The 15,000-nt window shown below is 43.0% G+C and overlaps 1 long non-coding RNA gene across 1 annotated transcript; it reads left to right on the top strand.

The window, feature by feature from the left end:
- Nucleotides 1-2,729: 2,729 nt before the first annotated feature.
- Nucleotides 2,730-7,084, top strand: LOC135091875 (uncharacterized). Its single transcript, XR_010262667.1, has 4 exons — nucleotides 2,730-2,806; nucleotides 3,385-3,758; nucleotides 4,942-4,992; nucleotides 7,056-7,084. It is a non-coding gene; the product is annotated as an uncharacterized LOC135091875 (long non-coding RNA).
- Nucleotides 7,085-15,000: the final 7,916 nt, after the last annotated feature.

Raw genomic sequence — 15,000 nt, 5'->3', positions numbered from 1 at the left:
TCCTGCTGATACTAGTGGGGGGGGCGGTTAGAGAGAGAGAGAGAGAGAGAGAAAGACGCCGGAGGTTTAAGGTCAGAATCACCTCCAACAATTTTGATCCAATCTGCTTCTATCTTTTTTTACAAGTTAGGTGGCCATGTGTGTAATATTTTTCCCCCAAATTTTCTATAAGTTTGCTGTACAGTTTTTTTTTTAATGTGTTACTTTTTTTTTTTTTATCACATATTGCTATTTCTCAGCCACCGTTCTTTGCATTACAAGTTTCTCTTCCCAGGAAAAGCAAACAGGATTAAAATTTGCTCAGTAACTTTGGGAGGAGATGCAGTGTGAATGTGTAGTAAAGATAATTTGTTGAGATACGAGGTGTTAAAGATTTGCGTGTCAGTAGCCCCACTTAGCAGTTATTAATGACCTGCACTGTGGCAATCATCTCTATCAATTCCCTCCACCTTCCTCTTCTTTCTTGAGGTGAGTACAAACACACACACACACACACACACCACCAAAAAAGTACTATACTATAAAAAGTTGGATTCCATTAAGAACACAAGCGTCAGAGCCGATCCAAGCTGTCAGGGAGATCGGCAATTGATCTGAAAATACGACTGCCAATAACTTAACACCGCTAATGCACTGAGGGGCGATCCAACACTAAGAAAAGAGGATTAACCTGAATATAAAAGACAGACAGAAAGCATTGACTGAATCTTAACCTTAATCGTCATACCAAATCTGAAAATTATCGTACTTTGTCTTCTCCTATGTCGAAAGAGGAGGAGGAGGAGGAGGAGGAGGAGGAGAAACAGGACGGGGAGGAGAAAGAGGAGTAGCTGAGGTGAAAAGTGCCTCTCCTCCCTCTTCTCCTCCCTCTCCTCCTCCTCCCATTCTTCTCCACTCACCTGAAGACACCTGGACTAATTAGCAGTGTGTCAGGTGGGCTGTATCAACACCTGTCACCTGGCGAGCTGGCAGGTGAGCAAGGGAAAGTATGAGGGCAGATAAATGTTTGCTCAGGTGTGTGGAAACAAGAGCAGGTGAACATAATAAGAGAAGGTGAGTAATTAATGCTTGACTGTTGCAGGTGAGTTTAAAAGCATCGTGGTCATAATGAAAGTGAAAATGACAGGTAGAGATTGTAAATAAAGGAAGGAAAGGTGAGTTGTTAATGCTGGTTACAAGTTGATGGTGAGGATAATGACAGTGAAAACAACAGGTATTTTTAAAGTGGGCTAATGTACAAGGTAAGAGATTAATTAGTAGATAAAATTCTCATTCTCCAACAGGTAAATGACAGGTGGGTCTTGTAGATGAAAGCAAGATGTAAAAAAAAAAAGGTCATTTTAAGGTAATTTATAAGCAGCTAGCAGGTAAAATTACGTTATAGGACAGGTAAATGAAAGGTAGGTCTTGTCATTAAAGGCAGGAAGTAAAAAAGAACAGTTATTTTATGGTGTCTCAGTTAAAGATAATTAAGAAATATCACACTAGGTAAATTATGAAGGAGATTTTCAGGCGATGAAGGAGAGAGAGAAAAGAAAAAAAAAGTACGTGTATTTTAAGAATTAACTAAGGTTCTCTATTTAAATGACTATTAAATCACAGGTAAATTTCACAGGTAAAGGAGAACACAAGAACCAAAAAGGAAATTACAAAAACTAGGTACGCATTTTAACATCTAATTAAATTCCTAAATGAAATCAGTGCTAAGATGAGCAACTGATATTAACACAGGTAACTCACAGGTAAAGAGGAATACAAGAAGGGATATTTTAAGGGGTAAATCTGACGTCCTCTATTTAAATACGTCATTAATTGAATATCTCAGGACAGGGAAAATCACAGGTAAGAGACAACAGGGGAACTTAAGGATATTTCAAGGATTCTCTCTCTATTTCTGTGTCAAGGAGAGCGGGTCCAGGTAGGGTTATTTTGAGGGGTAAATCTGACGTCCTCTATTTAAATACGTCACTAATTAAATATCTTAGGACAGGGAAATTCACAGGTAAGAGACAACAGGGGGAACTTAAGGATATTTCAAGGATTCTCGCTATTTCTGTGTCAAGGAGAGCGGGTCATCCTACACCAATTAAATACTCCAGGACTCCTTATCCTACAATGGGGCCCAAGGAGTCCTGCCTGGGATAATTGGTTAATATTATTGGATTATCCTTGACCTCCAGGGAATTCAGATCCTCGGTGTCTCCTCAGGGATTAAGGGCGTGAGGGAAGCTGCCGCCCATCTCTACCTCCTCCCTGACGCCCTCACCCCGTTCTAACTCTTCCTGATACCACACAGACTGCCCTTCTCCTCCTCCTCCTCCTCCTCCTCCACTCATCATGACACTTCCTCACTGCTTATATCCTCCTCCTCCTCCTCCTCCTATGACAGATTCCAGGTGCCTCCTCCCTCCCTCACCTCACTGACACTCCTCTCTTCCCCCTGACACCTTCCAGGCTACCAGGCGCCTCTACCTCACCCCCCTCACCCCATCACTTCTCCATGGCCCTCACCTCACTGTACCACATGGTGTTTGATGGTGGTCACTATACAAATTATTTCTGTATATTGGTCGTTTTATATTTGTTTGTTTCATAGTATTTGGTCGTTTCATATGATAACTACCTAGGAATAATGAGTGTTAATGAGTGTTTCATTTGTGTATGAATCCCTCGAGCGGTAAACCGAGGGAAGGTAGCTCAGGGAGGGAGGTCAAGCCGGCAGTGTATCTGTGGTATAGCAGCCGCACACACCTTGTTGCAGTGAAACCTGTGCTGTGGAGTTATTCCCTGTGAGCGCCAGAGATTGGTGAGTGTTCCTCTGTTATATTTGTGATAGGTGTTTGTGAGAGGTTTAGGAATATATTAGGAAAGTGTGGTACTTTGTTGCTTGTTATTCTCTCCTGTTGTATTTACTTTACGTTGCACCCAGAAGTGTTACATGTATGTTGTGTTTTTGTGATATTTCAACGTAAATTGTCATAGTTAGGTAATCAAACATTCATGTGAGATTTATGTGACCTAGAAGGGTCTTTACACCGTAAGGATAGTCACCATAGCTTGTTAGCTAGTAGTTTATTTATCATGTACACCGTAAGGATAGTCACCATAGCTTGTTAACTAGTAGTTTATTTATCATGTACACCGTAAGGATAGTCACCATAGCTTGTTAACTAGTAGTTTATTTATCATGTACACCGTAAGGATAGTCACCATAGCTTGTTAGCTAGTAGTTTATTTATGTATTTGTTAATTTATTTTTCTTTTTTTGACACGTGTGCATAGTGATTTCATTAATGTGTTGCTCTAATGCCTTCATGTGGACTTTGTGATGTTACTGATGTTAATTTTGTATTGCATAGAGATTAATTAAGGGTCCTTTTCCAGTTGGACCGTTCACCCTCACGTTCACCCTCACGTTCACCATATGGGACAAGTGAACACACACAAGAATGAACGAGTGTCAATAACCTGGCGTAATAATATACCAAGAAGAAATACCCTTGTCTAACGACCCTCAGTGGCTGTTATACCTCACTATACCCCTCTCCTTTACCCATTCCTTACCCTCCCCATCACCAACTATGAAAAACACACACTACACCTCTCTCCTGCTACCTTTCCTACCATTCCCTTGCCATCTCCTTCCCCTCCCTGGCCCTCTCCTTCCCTCTCCCCTCCCATCTCTCCCCCCACGCACCCTGAGGTAGATTAACGAGTGATCAGCTGAGAATTCACGATGACACACTGACGGGACCCAGGTGAGACCGGCTGTTACTGCGACGCCTGTCCTCCTCCTCCTCCTCCTCCTCCTCCTCCTCCTTATACTTGATTATTTTCTTCTGCTTTATTTGGTGGATTTAAGTGTTTGTTTTATCTATCTTTTGCCTTTCTTATCTTATTTAATTTTCCTTCTCTTCATTAATTTCCTCCTCGTCTTTTTTTTTCTTAATTCTTATTCTTTTTATTCTTATTTATTAACTCGTTCTTGCGTTCTCCTTATTTTGTCGTTGTTTGCTTCTCTCTCTCTCTCTCTCTCTCTCTCTCTCTCTCTCTCTCTCTCTCTCTCTCTCTCTCTCTCTCTCTCTCTCTCACCACACCCTTTCATATATAAATCACTTTTTTATCTTTTCTTTCTTTCTTGACACATTTTCCTTCTGTGTTTTCCTTCTAAACCTTTCACTGTAACGCCTCACATTGTTGTATTAACGTACCAACAAACATAAACATCTCTATTTTATTCCTTTAATCAACAAACACATTTAAACATAAGGAAAATCCACTTACCTAATTATTTTTTCTCATTATTTCCCTTTCACCAACGCCTCGTAATGTAATTTCCCCCAGAACAAACAGATAAGGACACTCGCACACACATACTCTATAAAGACCATAAACAAGCCATCAAACAACAACAACAATTCAATCTCGCTGTTTCCTCCCATATTTCCCTCCTCACCAACACCAATTCCATTTACCTTCATCACTTTCACACTCGCACGCCAAAAAACACGCTAGCAACCTTCAGGCATGACAAGAAAACTCTAATCTCGCTGCTACCTTCCATATTTCCCTCTTCGCCAACACCTAATCAATTTTCCCTTAGCACAGATCATCACACTCACGCACTCACTGCAAAACGCGCGATAAACAAGCACACGTCAATCTTCCCAGGCCTTTAACAGCACGAAGCGTTACTGCAATGAATTTTAAATCCGCTAACCAGCAAACATTTTCTTCACTTCTTTTAATGGAGTCCATCTGTCATGCAGCCAGCCACTCCCAGGCAAGGCAGGTAACACGCACACCTGTCTACTCATTATCAAAGTCTCCCCAAACGCCTTGATTATCCAGGTAGTCATAAGCCAACAGGTAAGCACGATTCATTAGTACGTTCTGATCTCACCTGCTTTACCGGATCAGGATTTATCTCTCCGGTTACAGATACGGATCCGATGGCGGTTACAGGAGTTTCGGTCCCCGCAGGTGGTACAGGTAAGAGGGATTACGGAGGGCTAATAACCGCTGATAATACGGACAGGTAAGACGCGGAGACAGGTAAAGGAAAATATTGTAGAAATTTGTCGGTGTTTATGGAGAGAGCTGCAAATCTCTCTCTCTCTCTCTCTCTCTCTCTCTCTCTCTCTCTCTCTCTCTCTCTCTCTCTCTCTCTCTCTCTAGGGGTTCAAGGGAGGCGGGACAAGGGCGGGAGGGGGCGTAGCGGGGGGCCGGCGTTCCTTTTATTCACGGCCACGAGGGAACAAGAGACAACAGAAGGATCTTGAGACCGCCAGGTGATGCCAATTAAGTTATTAGTGTGACCTCAGGTGTTTGATTAAGTTATTAGTGTGACCTCAGGTGTTTGAGAGAGAGAGAGAGAGAGAGAGAGAGAGAGAGAGAGAGAGAGAGAGAGAGAGAGAGAGAGAGAGAGAGAGAGAGAGAGAGAGAGAGAGAGAGAGAGAGAGAGAGAGAGAGAGAGAGAGAGAGAGAGAGAGAGAGAGAGAGAGAGAGAGAGAGAGAGAGAGAGAGAGAGAGAGAGGGAGACGGAGGGGGGTTGACAGGTAGACAGCCACAATTACAGACAGGTGAGGCTTACACCTGCCCACCACCACCTGTATTATTTCCGGGTCAGTGAGAGGACCGAGGCGTGAGCTGGGATAATCTTCTCTCCCCTGACAGCCTCTCCCTCTCGTCTTCCTCCCTCTCACTCTCTCTCTAGCCAAGTAGCTTCTCACTTCGCCTCCTCTTTCCTTTTGTCATCTTCTATCGTTTTTTTTTTATATTTTTTTTCCCTTCTCCTTTTTTTTTCTCTCTCTCCTTTTATCTATTACAGCTTCCTTCTATTCCTATTCATCTCTTCTTTATCCTGCCTTCTTTATCCTGCCTTCCTCCATTTCTTTATCATCTTCAGCTTCTTTCTTTTCACCCATCTCTTCCATCCTCCTCCTCCTCTTTCTACTACTACTACACCTTCATTATAGCATCTTTCTCCTCCTCCACTTCCTACTACTACTACTACTACTATACCTTCATTATAGCATCTTTCTCCTCTTCCTCCTCCTCCTCCTCCTCCTCCTCCTCACATACTAAGCTGTAGGATTATTTTCAAGCTTGCACCGTCTATCCTTAACAATCCCCAAGTAGTGAGGATAATTCTCAGGGAGGATTCGCACCCCTCAGCACCTCCTCCTTAGGGGTGTGTGGGGTGGGGGCGGCGTTGGGAGGAGCGGATGTCCTTTTGTCCCTCTCCCTCACGCCCCAAGGGAATGACAAGCCCCCAGGGTGTGATTCCCTAAGACTTGAAGTTTCCCAGCTTAGCAAGTAGGTAGGAGTGTGTGTGTGTGTGTGTGTGTGTGTGTGTGTTTGTTTGTTTGTCACCTTTCAGTCAGTCAATATGTCTGTCTTTCTGTCTGTTTATGTATCTACCTGTCTATCTATTTATTCTCCTATCTATCTATCGATTTATCAATTTTCCTATTTATTTCTCTACTTATTTTTCTGTCTATCACATTATCTCTCTCTTCACCTTCTCTTTTCCTCCCATCTATTTTCTCCCCCTCTCTGTTCTCCTATCCATTCCCTCTCTTACCCCCTCATCCCCATCACACACACTCCTCCCATCACCCTCTGCTCTCACACACCTCTCCAGCATCCCTTCATCTCACGCCTCACTCGTCCTGTGGATCATCTTAACCACCCCACACTGGTCTTATTCTGACTGTGTTGTTAACCTTGCCTTTGCTCACAGAAGGAGGGACAGCTTTCACTCATCTCAGGACTCAATTTCTCGCCTTTTGTCCCTCATTCTGTTGAGCTGTTCCGTCTTATTCGCCTCGTCTCGTTCCATCTCGTGTCTCTCTCTCTCTCTCTCTCTCTCTCTCTCTCTCTCTCTCTCTCTCTCTCTCTCCGTTCGTTCTTTCGTTTAGTCTTTAGTGTCAGTTTTGTTGTTTTTTATCTTTATTTTGCTTTTTTGTTTATATTTTTTCGTGTTTATGTATTTTTGTTTTTTCTATATCATTTTATTATTTTCAATTGAATTTTCTTATTATTCTTAACAGCAAAACAACAAACGAGAGAGAGAGAGAGAGAGAGAGAGAGAGAGAGAGAGAGAGAGAGAGAGAGAGAGAGAGAGAGAGAGAGAGAGAGAGAGAGAGAAGACAGCATGAGACACAGCACGGCAGCACTCGAGGTGTCAACAGGAGGAGGAGGAGGAGGAGGAGGAGGAGGAGGAGGAAGACAAGCCACCCCATCACATCAAACAAGGCTGCGGTCAATCATTGGTTAAAACATCCTCTTAAAAATCCCTGACAAGAACAGTCCTGTTTTTCTCCCCTCTCCCTCTCCCTCTCCCTCTCCCTCTCCCTCTCCCTCTCCCTCTCTCTCTCTCTCTCTCTCTCTCTCCCTGTCCCTCGGTTCTTCCAGACATATATTCAGACCTTTTCTTCTGCTGTTAGACGTGTCAGGTAGCGACGAGAGAGAGAGAGAGAGAGAGAGAGAGAGAGAGAGAGAGAGAGAGAGAGAGAGAGAGAGAGAGAGAGAGAGAGAGAGAGGAAGGGCGATGCGTCACTCCCCAAAGCTCTTCTCTCTCTCTCTCTCTCTCTCTCTCTCTCTCTCTCTCTCTCTCTCTCTCTCTCTCTCTCTCTCTCTGTCAAACTGTCAATTCCGGCGCTAACAGACAGACACGTCCTTGGGTCTAAGACAGGGCCAAACACCCGTCACTTCAACTGTCACACACACTTTTTTGAACGATTATGTGCGGGACTCAAGCCACGAGAGCAGCGGAGTGTGAAGAGAGAGGGAGAGGAAGGGAGAGAGAAGGAGTGGCTTGAGGAATGGGCGTGTGAGGGGTGAAGGGGTGAGATAGGGGTGTTTGCTGAGGGGAGCAAGACGAGGGTGTGAAGTGGGAGAGGGTGAATGTGTGTGTGTGTGTGTGTGTGTGAAGAAGTGATCTTCCCCCCACTGTTTCCTTCTTCCTTTGCCACACACACACACACACACACACACACACACACACACACACACACACTTTCATTTGACCACAAGCAACATAAGAAAAAGATAAGAAATTACTAAGATTTTTTTCCTACTCATCTTTGTTTCTCTCTATTTTTACGTACTTCATTTCCTCTCCCTCTTTCTCTCGTACCTTTTCCTCCTACACACACACACACACACACACACACACACACACACACACACACACACACACACACAGACAGACGGACAGGTGACGGTTCGGATCCGGTGAAGGTGAACGTAAAATGACACTCCGTCTTGTGTATTTGAGCCGGCCATTAACACACCGACTGACGTGAGGGGGAGAGGGAGAGGGAGAGAGAGAGAGAGAGAGGGAGGGAGAGGGAGAGAGAGAGGGAGGGAGAGGGAGAAATGAAAGGGACAGAGAGGTAAGGTGAGGTTAGGGAGAAAGGGAGATAAATCGAGAGAAAGGAAAGGAATATGAAATTGAGAGAGGGAGAGGGAGAGACAGGAAGAAGAATACTATCAACATTTCTACTACAGCTCTCTCTCTCACAAGCCGCGACTATTTTTAAAGGCCACACAGATGACAAGCCGGGTTCTCAAGACTACTTTTCCTATTAATATTGTAGAAATCTTGTTAATCTGTCACTACAACCTTAAAAACCATTAAAAACCAGTGGCGCTGCGACTATTTTTAAAGGCCACAGATGACAAGCCGGGTTCTCAAGACTACTTTTCCTATTAATATTGTAGAAATCTTGTTAATCTGTCACTACAACCTTAAAAACACCATTAAAAACCAGTGGCGCTGCAACTATTTTTAAAGGCCACAGAGATGACAAGCCGGGTTCTCAAGACTACTTTTCCTATTAATATTGTAGAAATCTTGTTAATCTGTCACTACAACCTTAAAAACACCATTAAAAACCAGTGGCGCTTAAGTATAAAGAGCCTTTGCAAAACAATAGAGGTCCCGACATGCAAAAATTTTTCAGACTACTTCTTCACATCTCTCCTCTTATTCCCCTTGCCTCCTTTCTCTCCCCTTGGTAGACACGCCTCTTCTCTCCCTTCCCTTTCCCTCAGTAGACACGCCTCCTCCCTTCCCCCATTCCCTTTCCTCCGCCCCTCCTTCCCTCATTGTTTGTGGAACTTAAAACGAAACGGAAATAGTCTCTGTTCACAGCGTCTTGCGTGTTAATGTGCTGAAGGAAGGGAGGGAGAAGAACGGAAGGAGATGAAGGAAGAAAGGGAGATAAGGAGAGAAAGAGAGAATGCTTGTCGAGGGAAGTGTAGATGTGAATGAATTAGGAAGAAATTAAGAAGGAAGGAAGGAAGGAGGGAGGGAAGAATGGAAGGAGAGGAGGGAAGAATGGAAGGAGAGGAGGGAAGAAAGAAAGGAAGGAAGGAAGGATGAATATGGAGAAAAAAGTGTTTAAGTAGAAGGGAATAAGTAAGAGAAGAAATTATGAAGGAAGGGAAGGAAAGGAGAGAAGAGGAAAACACGGTATGCGAAGAGGAAAATGGAAAAAAAAAAAGAAAATAGGAATAACAGGAGAGGAGAGAGAGAAACAAACGAAAAGAAGAGAAACGAAAAAAACAAAAGTAGAAAGAGAAAAAGGAAATAAAGGAAAGAAAAAAGGAGATTAAGAGAAGAAAGAGTAGAAACTAAAATAGTCATAAAAAGAGAAACGAAATAAAAAAAATAGAAAGAGAAAAAGAGATTTAAGACAAGGAAAGCGGAGACAAAGAAGAAAGAAGAGAAGAGAAGAGAATAGAAACTGAAAAGAGAGACAATGAATGAATGAAGAAAAGATGTAGACAGGATGTAGTTGTAAAGACACCGCTGAGGCCTGTTAGTGTTTACCTTAGATGGCCCGATACCTGCCCCCCGCCTACCTGTCTGTCTCTCCGTCCTCCGCCCAGGTGTGTCTACTCCAACCTCACCTGGAAAAGTACACAAAAATAAACACAAGGGAAGATAGAGAGATTAAAAGAGAAAAAGGTAGAGAAAATAAGCTTGGTAGATAAAGAAAAATAGGAAAATAAGCTTAATATAAGGAGTGAAGTGAAAGTAAGCTGGATAAACAAGAGAAAACAAGGGAAATAGAATGAAACAGAGGAGATAAACAAAATCAGCAAAAATTAAACGGAACACGATAAAATTGATATGAGAAGTGAAGGAATGCTTAGACAAAACAACAATTCCGTTTTCTTTTCACATCGACATAAATAATATTGACAATTTCAACTTTTCCTGAACAAAACCTGAAATGAGAAACACAATAAGGAAAAAGTACAAGGGAAATTAATTAAATACGATTTTCCTTTTCATTATTAAAATTTTTCAAGCTTTATGATTCTCTCTCTCTCTCTCTCTCTCTCTCTCTCTCTCTCTCTCTCTCTCTCTCTCTCTCTCTCTCTCTCTCTCTCTCTCTCTCTCTCTCATAACACTTCACAGTTCCTCTCTCTTCCTCACTTTATCCTTCCATCTCTCATCCACTTATCTTCTAAGTCATTCATCTCTCTCTCTCTCTCTCTCTCTCTCTCTCTCTCTCTCTCTCTCTCTCTCTCTCTCTCTCTCTCTCTCTCTCTCTCTCTCTCTCTCTCTCATTTCCTGTTTTCCTTATGTAACACTCTCCTCCTCCTCTTCCTCCTCCATTCTTTCTCTTCCTCTTCCTCCTCCTCTTCCTCCTCATCTTCCTCCTCTTCCTTCTCTTCTCCACTATGCTTTTTCTCCATTTTTTTCCTCACTTTCTTATTCTTCCTCTTCCTTTCCACCCTCACCTTTGCTCCCTGTTAAAGCGTCACCGCCTCTCTCTCTCTCTCTCTCTCTCTCTCTCTCTCTCTCTCTCTCTCTCTCTCTCTCTCTCTCTCTCTCTCTCTCTCTCTCTTGGTCTGTATCTATTTCTTCATTGCTTGTTATCTTCCTATCCTCCTTCCCTATTCTCTCTTTTTCTCTCTTTCTCTCCTTCATTCCCTCCCCGTCTATTCTCTCTTATCTCCCTCTCCATCCCTCCTCGGTGTATTTTTTCTCTCCATCCCTTCCTTCATTCTTATCTCCCTCTTGTTCCTTCCCTTCTCTCTCTCTCTCTCTCTCTCTCTCTCTCTCTCTCTCTCTCTCTCTCTCTCTCTCTCTCTCTCTCTCTCTCTCTCTCTCTCTCTCCTTCCCTAAATCATAAACTTCATTTTTCTTTCTCCCTCTTTCTCTCTTGTATTCTCTCTATCTCCCCTTCTTCCTCTTCCTCTCCCTCTCTTCTCTTCACTTTTTTCCTCCATTCCTCCTTTCCCTCATCATTTCCTTATTTTTTTCCCCCTCTTTCATCTTTCCCTTCTTTCTTTCAATCCTTCAATCATCACTTCTCTTTCCTTCCTCCTCGTTCACCTCTCGTCCTTTATTCACCCTTCGTATCTTTTCTCCCTTTCTCTCCATCTTTATCACTCCTTTCACCCTTTTATCTATCATCTTTTCCTATGCATCCTTTATTTACATTTATTCTATTCACCTTTCTCATAGTAACTTTATTCCACCAACCTTCCTCTTATCTTCAAATGCATCCCTCTCCCTCTCACTCTCCCTCTCACTCTCACTCTCCCTCTCTCTCCTGACAGCTGCTACTTAAGGAATGTAACAAATAGTGTAGAAACGTTGGAATAAGTAGCCATTTTCCGCGGTTCCTCAGACTGGGAGAAGGAAGGCAAGAAATATGGCCCCTTTCGCTCCGTTTTTCGCGTCCCTCTCTCTCTCTCTCTCTCTCTCTCTCTCTCTCTCTCTCTCTCTCTCTCTGGGTTTTGTTTTTATTTGTTTTTTTTACGTTTTTTTTGGGTTCGGTTTGGTTGTTTTTGTTGTTTATCTCTCTCTCTCTCTCTCTCTCTCTCTCTCTCTCTCTCTCTCTCTCTCTCTGTTTTCTTCATTTTTTTTCATTATGTACGTTAGTAATATCTTTGGTAGCTCTCTCTCTCTCTCTCTCTCTCTCTCTCTCTCTCTCTCTCTCTCTCTCTCTCTCTCTCTCTCTCTCTGGGGTTCATCTCGCGCCACTTCAGGTAACTTTTCAGCCCCGAAGGACAGAGCGGTAGGGAGCTTATCTTGAATCGGGGACTGTTGCCTTGGGGACAGTACCACATGGTAGGTCTTACGGTGGGGACTGTCACAATGGGCTGTACTCTCTCTCTCTCTCTCTCTCTCTCTCTCTCTCTCTCTCTCTCTCTCTCTCTCTCTCTCTCTCTCTCTCTCTCTCTCTCTCTCTCGTCCTCTCATGTTTCCTTACAGTACTGGGATATATCAGGAATGTAGGGCATGGAGAGGGAGAGAGGAGGAGGAGGAGGAGGAGGAGGAGGAGGAGGAGGAGGAGGAGGAGGAGGAGGAGGAGGAGGAGGAGGAGGAGGAGGTTTACTTATGATTTGCAAGGATAGACTGATGATGTAGAGTTGAATGTCATAGAGAGAGAGAGACAGACAGACAGACAGACAGACAGACAGACAACACACAAAGCAACCTAACCTAACCTATATTCTAACTAAAAACATCTAATTTTCCCACCACTCAAAAAATAAATAAATAACAAAAATATATATATACAAAAAACATCAGAAAAAAAAACCCTTTGCCTTTTTCACTTCAATATAAATAAATAAATAAAACGTTTTGGTGTATGTGCCTATTCCTTTCTTTCTCTCATTTCCTCCCCTCTCCTCCCTTCTCTTCCCCTCTCTCGTGCTAAATGGTGAACGGATAACACAGAATTGGAAAAGGGGAGAGAGAGAGAGAGAGAGAGAGAGAGAGAGAGAGAGAGAGAGAGAGAGAGAGAGAGAGAGAGAGAGAGAGAGAGAGAGAGAGAGAGAGAGAGAGAGAGAGAGAGAGAGAGAGAGAGAGAGAGAGAGAGAGAGAGAGAGAGAGAGAGAGAGTTAAAAAGGAAAATTAGTAAAGGAGAAATAAAGAAATAAATTATAGTAGTGGTAGTAGTAGTAGTATGACAGTAGTAGTAGTAGTAGTGGTGGTAGTATGATGATAGTAGTAGTAGTAGTAATGATAACAACAACAACCAAACACACACACACACACACACACACACACACACACACACACACACACACACACACACACACACACACACACACACACACACACACACACACACACACACACACACACCATAAAAAAGACAGATAGACAGGATGCTGACTCAGTGATTGACGGGATGACTGGCAGACAGGCATACAGACAGACAGGATGACAGACGGACACACTCTTACCATGGCGACACAGCCAAAAAACTGTCATATTTCTTTCACATCACCAGTACGCATTCACTTGTATAGATTTTGACCTTGTGTGTGTGTGTGTGTGTGTGTGTGTGTGTGTGTGTGTGTGTGTGTGTGTGTGATGTCAATGTGTTTTTAGTATTTATGCAAGATGATAATATTTTCTTAGTTTTCTTATTTTTTATCATCATTTATTTTGTATTTTGAAAAGTGTTCGAATTTCTTCATGTTTCTTTTCATCAACTAACTGACTGACTGACCAACAAACAAACGAACAAACTAATTATTCATCTATACTAGTTAGGTTAGGTTATCGAAGTGCTTAGTGTGTGTGTGTGTGTGTGTGTGTGTGTGTGTAGATAATCCCCAACATTCAAAGGGTCGGAAAATGTAATCCACAACCGTTCTTTCTCTGTAACTCTCACCGACGAGGGAGAGGGAGAGGGAGAGGGAAGGAAAAAAAAAAAGGGAGAGGAAGAAGGGAGTAGAGTAGGATATTGAGGTGATGTAGTGGTCAATGAACACTATCAATTTCACCATCAGTCTACATATTCATACAGATTTTGTTAGGTTGCGTTAGGTCAGGTTAGGTTAGGTTAGGTAAGGTTAGGTTAGGTTAGAGTCAGGCTAGGTTAGATAAGGTTAGGTGAAATTAGATTAGGTTAGGTTAGCTTAAGTTAGGTTAGGTTAAGTTAGGTTAGAGTCAGACTAGGTTAGGTAAGGTTAGGTGAAATTAAATTAGGTTACGCAAAGTTAGAAAGAAAGAAAATTTGACATAACATATCAACATTCTCTCTCTCTCTCTCTCTCTCTCTCTCTCTCTCTCTCTCTCTCTCTCTCTCTCTCTCTCTCTCTCTCTCTCTCTCTCTCTCTCCTCATACTACCCTCAGATAGGCCTATACGGGTATTATTTCCCTCAATACACGGCCTATGGAGAAACAGCAGTGACACAGATGGTAGGCCGCTTTGTGGTTCCCTGTAGGCCTCTTTTTTTCCACCAGTGCTGATAGTGATCTGATATAGGCCTAGTAGTGCCTCATAACAGATAGACATATGTTGTGAGGAAACTGAGAACCCGAGAGAGAGAGAGAGAGAGAGAGAGAGAGAGAGAGAGAGAGAGAGAGAGAGAGAGAGAGATAGACATATGTTGTGAGGAAACTGAGAACCCGAGAGAGAGAGAGAGAGAGAGAGAGAGAGAGAGAGAGAGAGAGAGAGAGAGAGAGAGAGTAACCGAAATGTGGCTATTTGTCAGCACTGATAACACACACACACACACACACACACACACACACACACACACACACACACACACACACACACTAATTCCCACCAGTTCTTATCCTCCTCCATTCCCTCTCCTCTCCCCACCATTCCTTCCACACCTCTCACCTCCTCTCACCTTCCCTCTCCTTCCTCTCACTCGTAAATATTTTCATCAGATAATTTCTCTCCATCAATTCTCTATCACTCACAATTTTAAACCAGAGAGAGAGAGAGAGAGAGAGAGAGAGAGAGAGAGAGAGAGAGAGAGAGAGAGAGAGAGAGAGAGAGAGAGAGAGAGAGAGAGAGAGAGAGAGAGAGAGAGAGAGAGAGAGAGAGAGAGAGAGAGAGAGAGAGGAAGTAAAATAAATATAAATACTTTTGAAACTAGACATTTACCAATACCCACAAGGAGGAGGAGGAGGAGGAGGAGGAGGAGGAGGAGGAGGAGGAGGAGGAGGAGTGGCCTTCCTCTTCTCTCCTTTCCTCCTCTTTTTCCAT

This window comes from Scylla paramamosain, chromosome 38, assembly GCF_035594125.1.
Source record: "Scylla paramamosain isolate STU-SP2022 chromosome 38, ASM3559412v1, whole genome shotgun sequence".
In the NCBI taxonomy this organism is placed as follows: domain Eukaryota; kingdom Metazoa; phylum Arthropoda; class Malacostraca; order Decapoda; family Portunidae; genus Scylla; species Scylla paramamosain.
The sequence above is the reverse complement of the archived record's forward strand: the minus strand, read 5'-3'. Positions and strand labels throughout refer to the sequence as shown.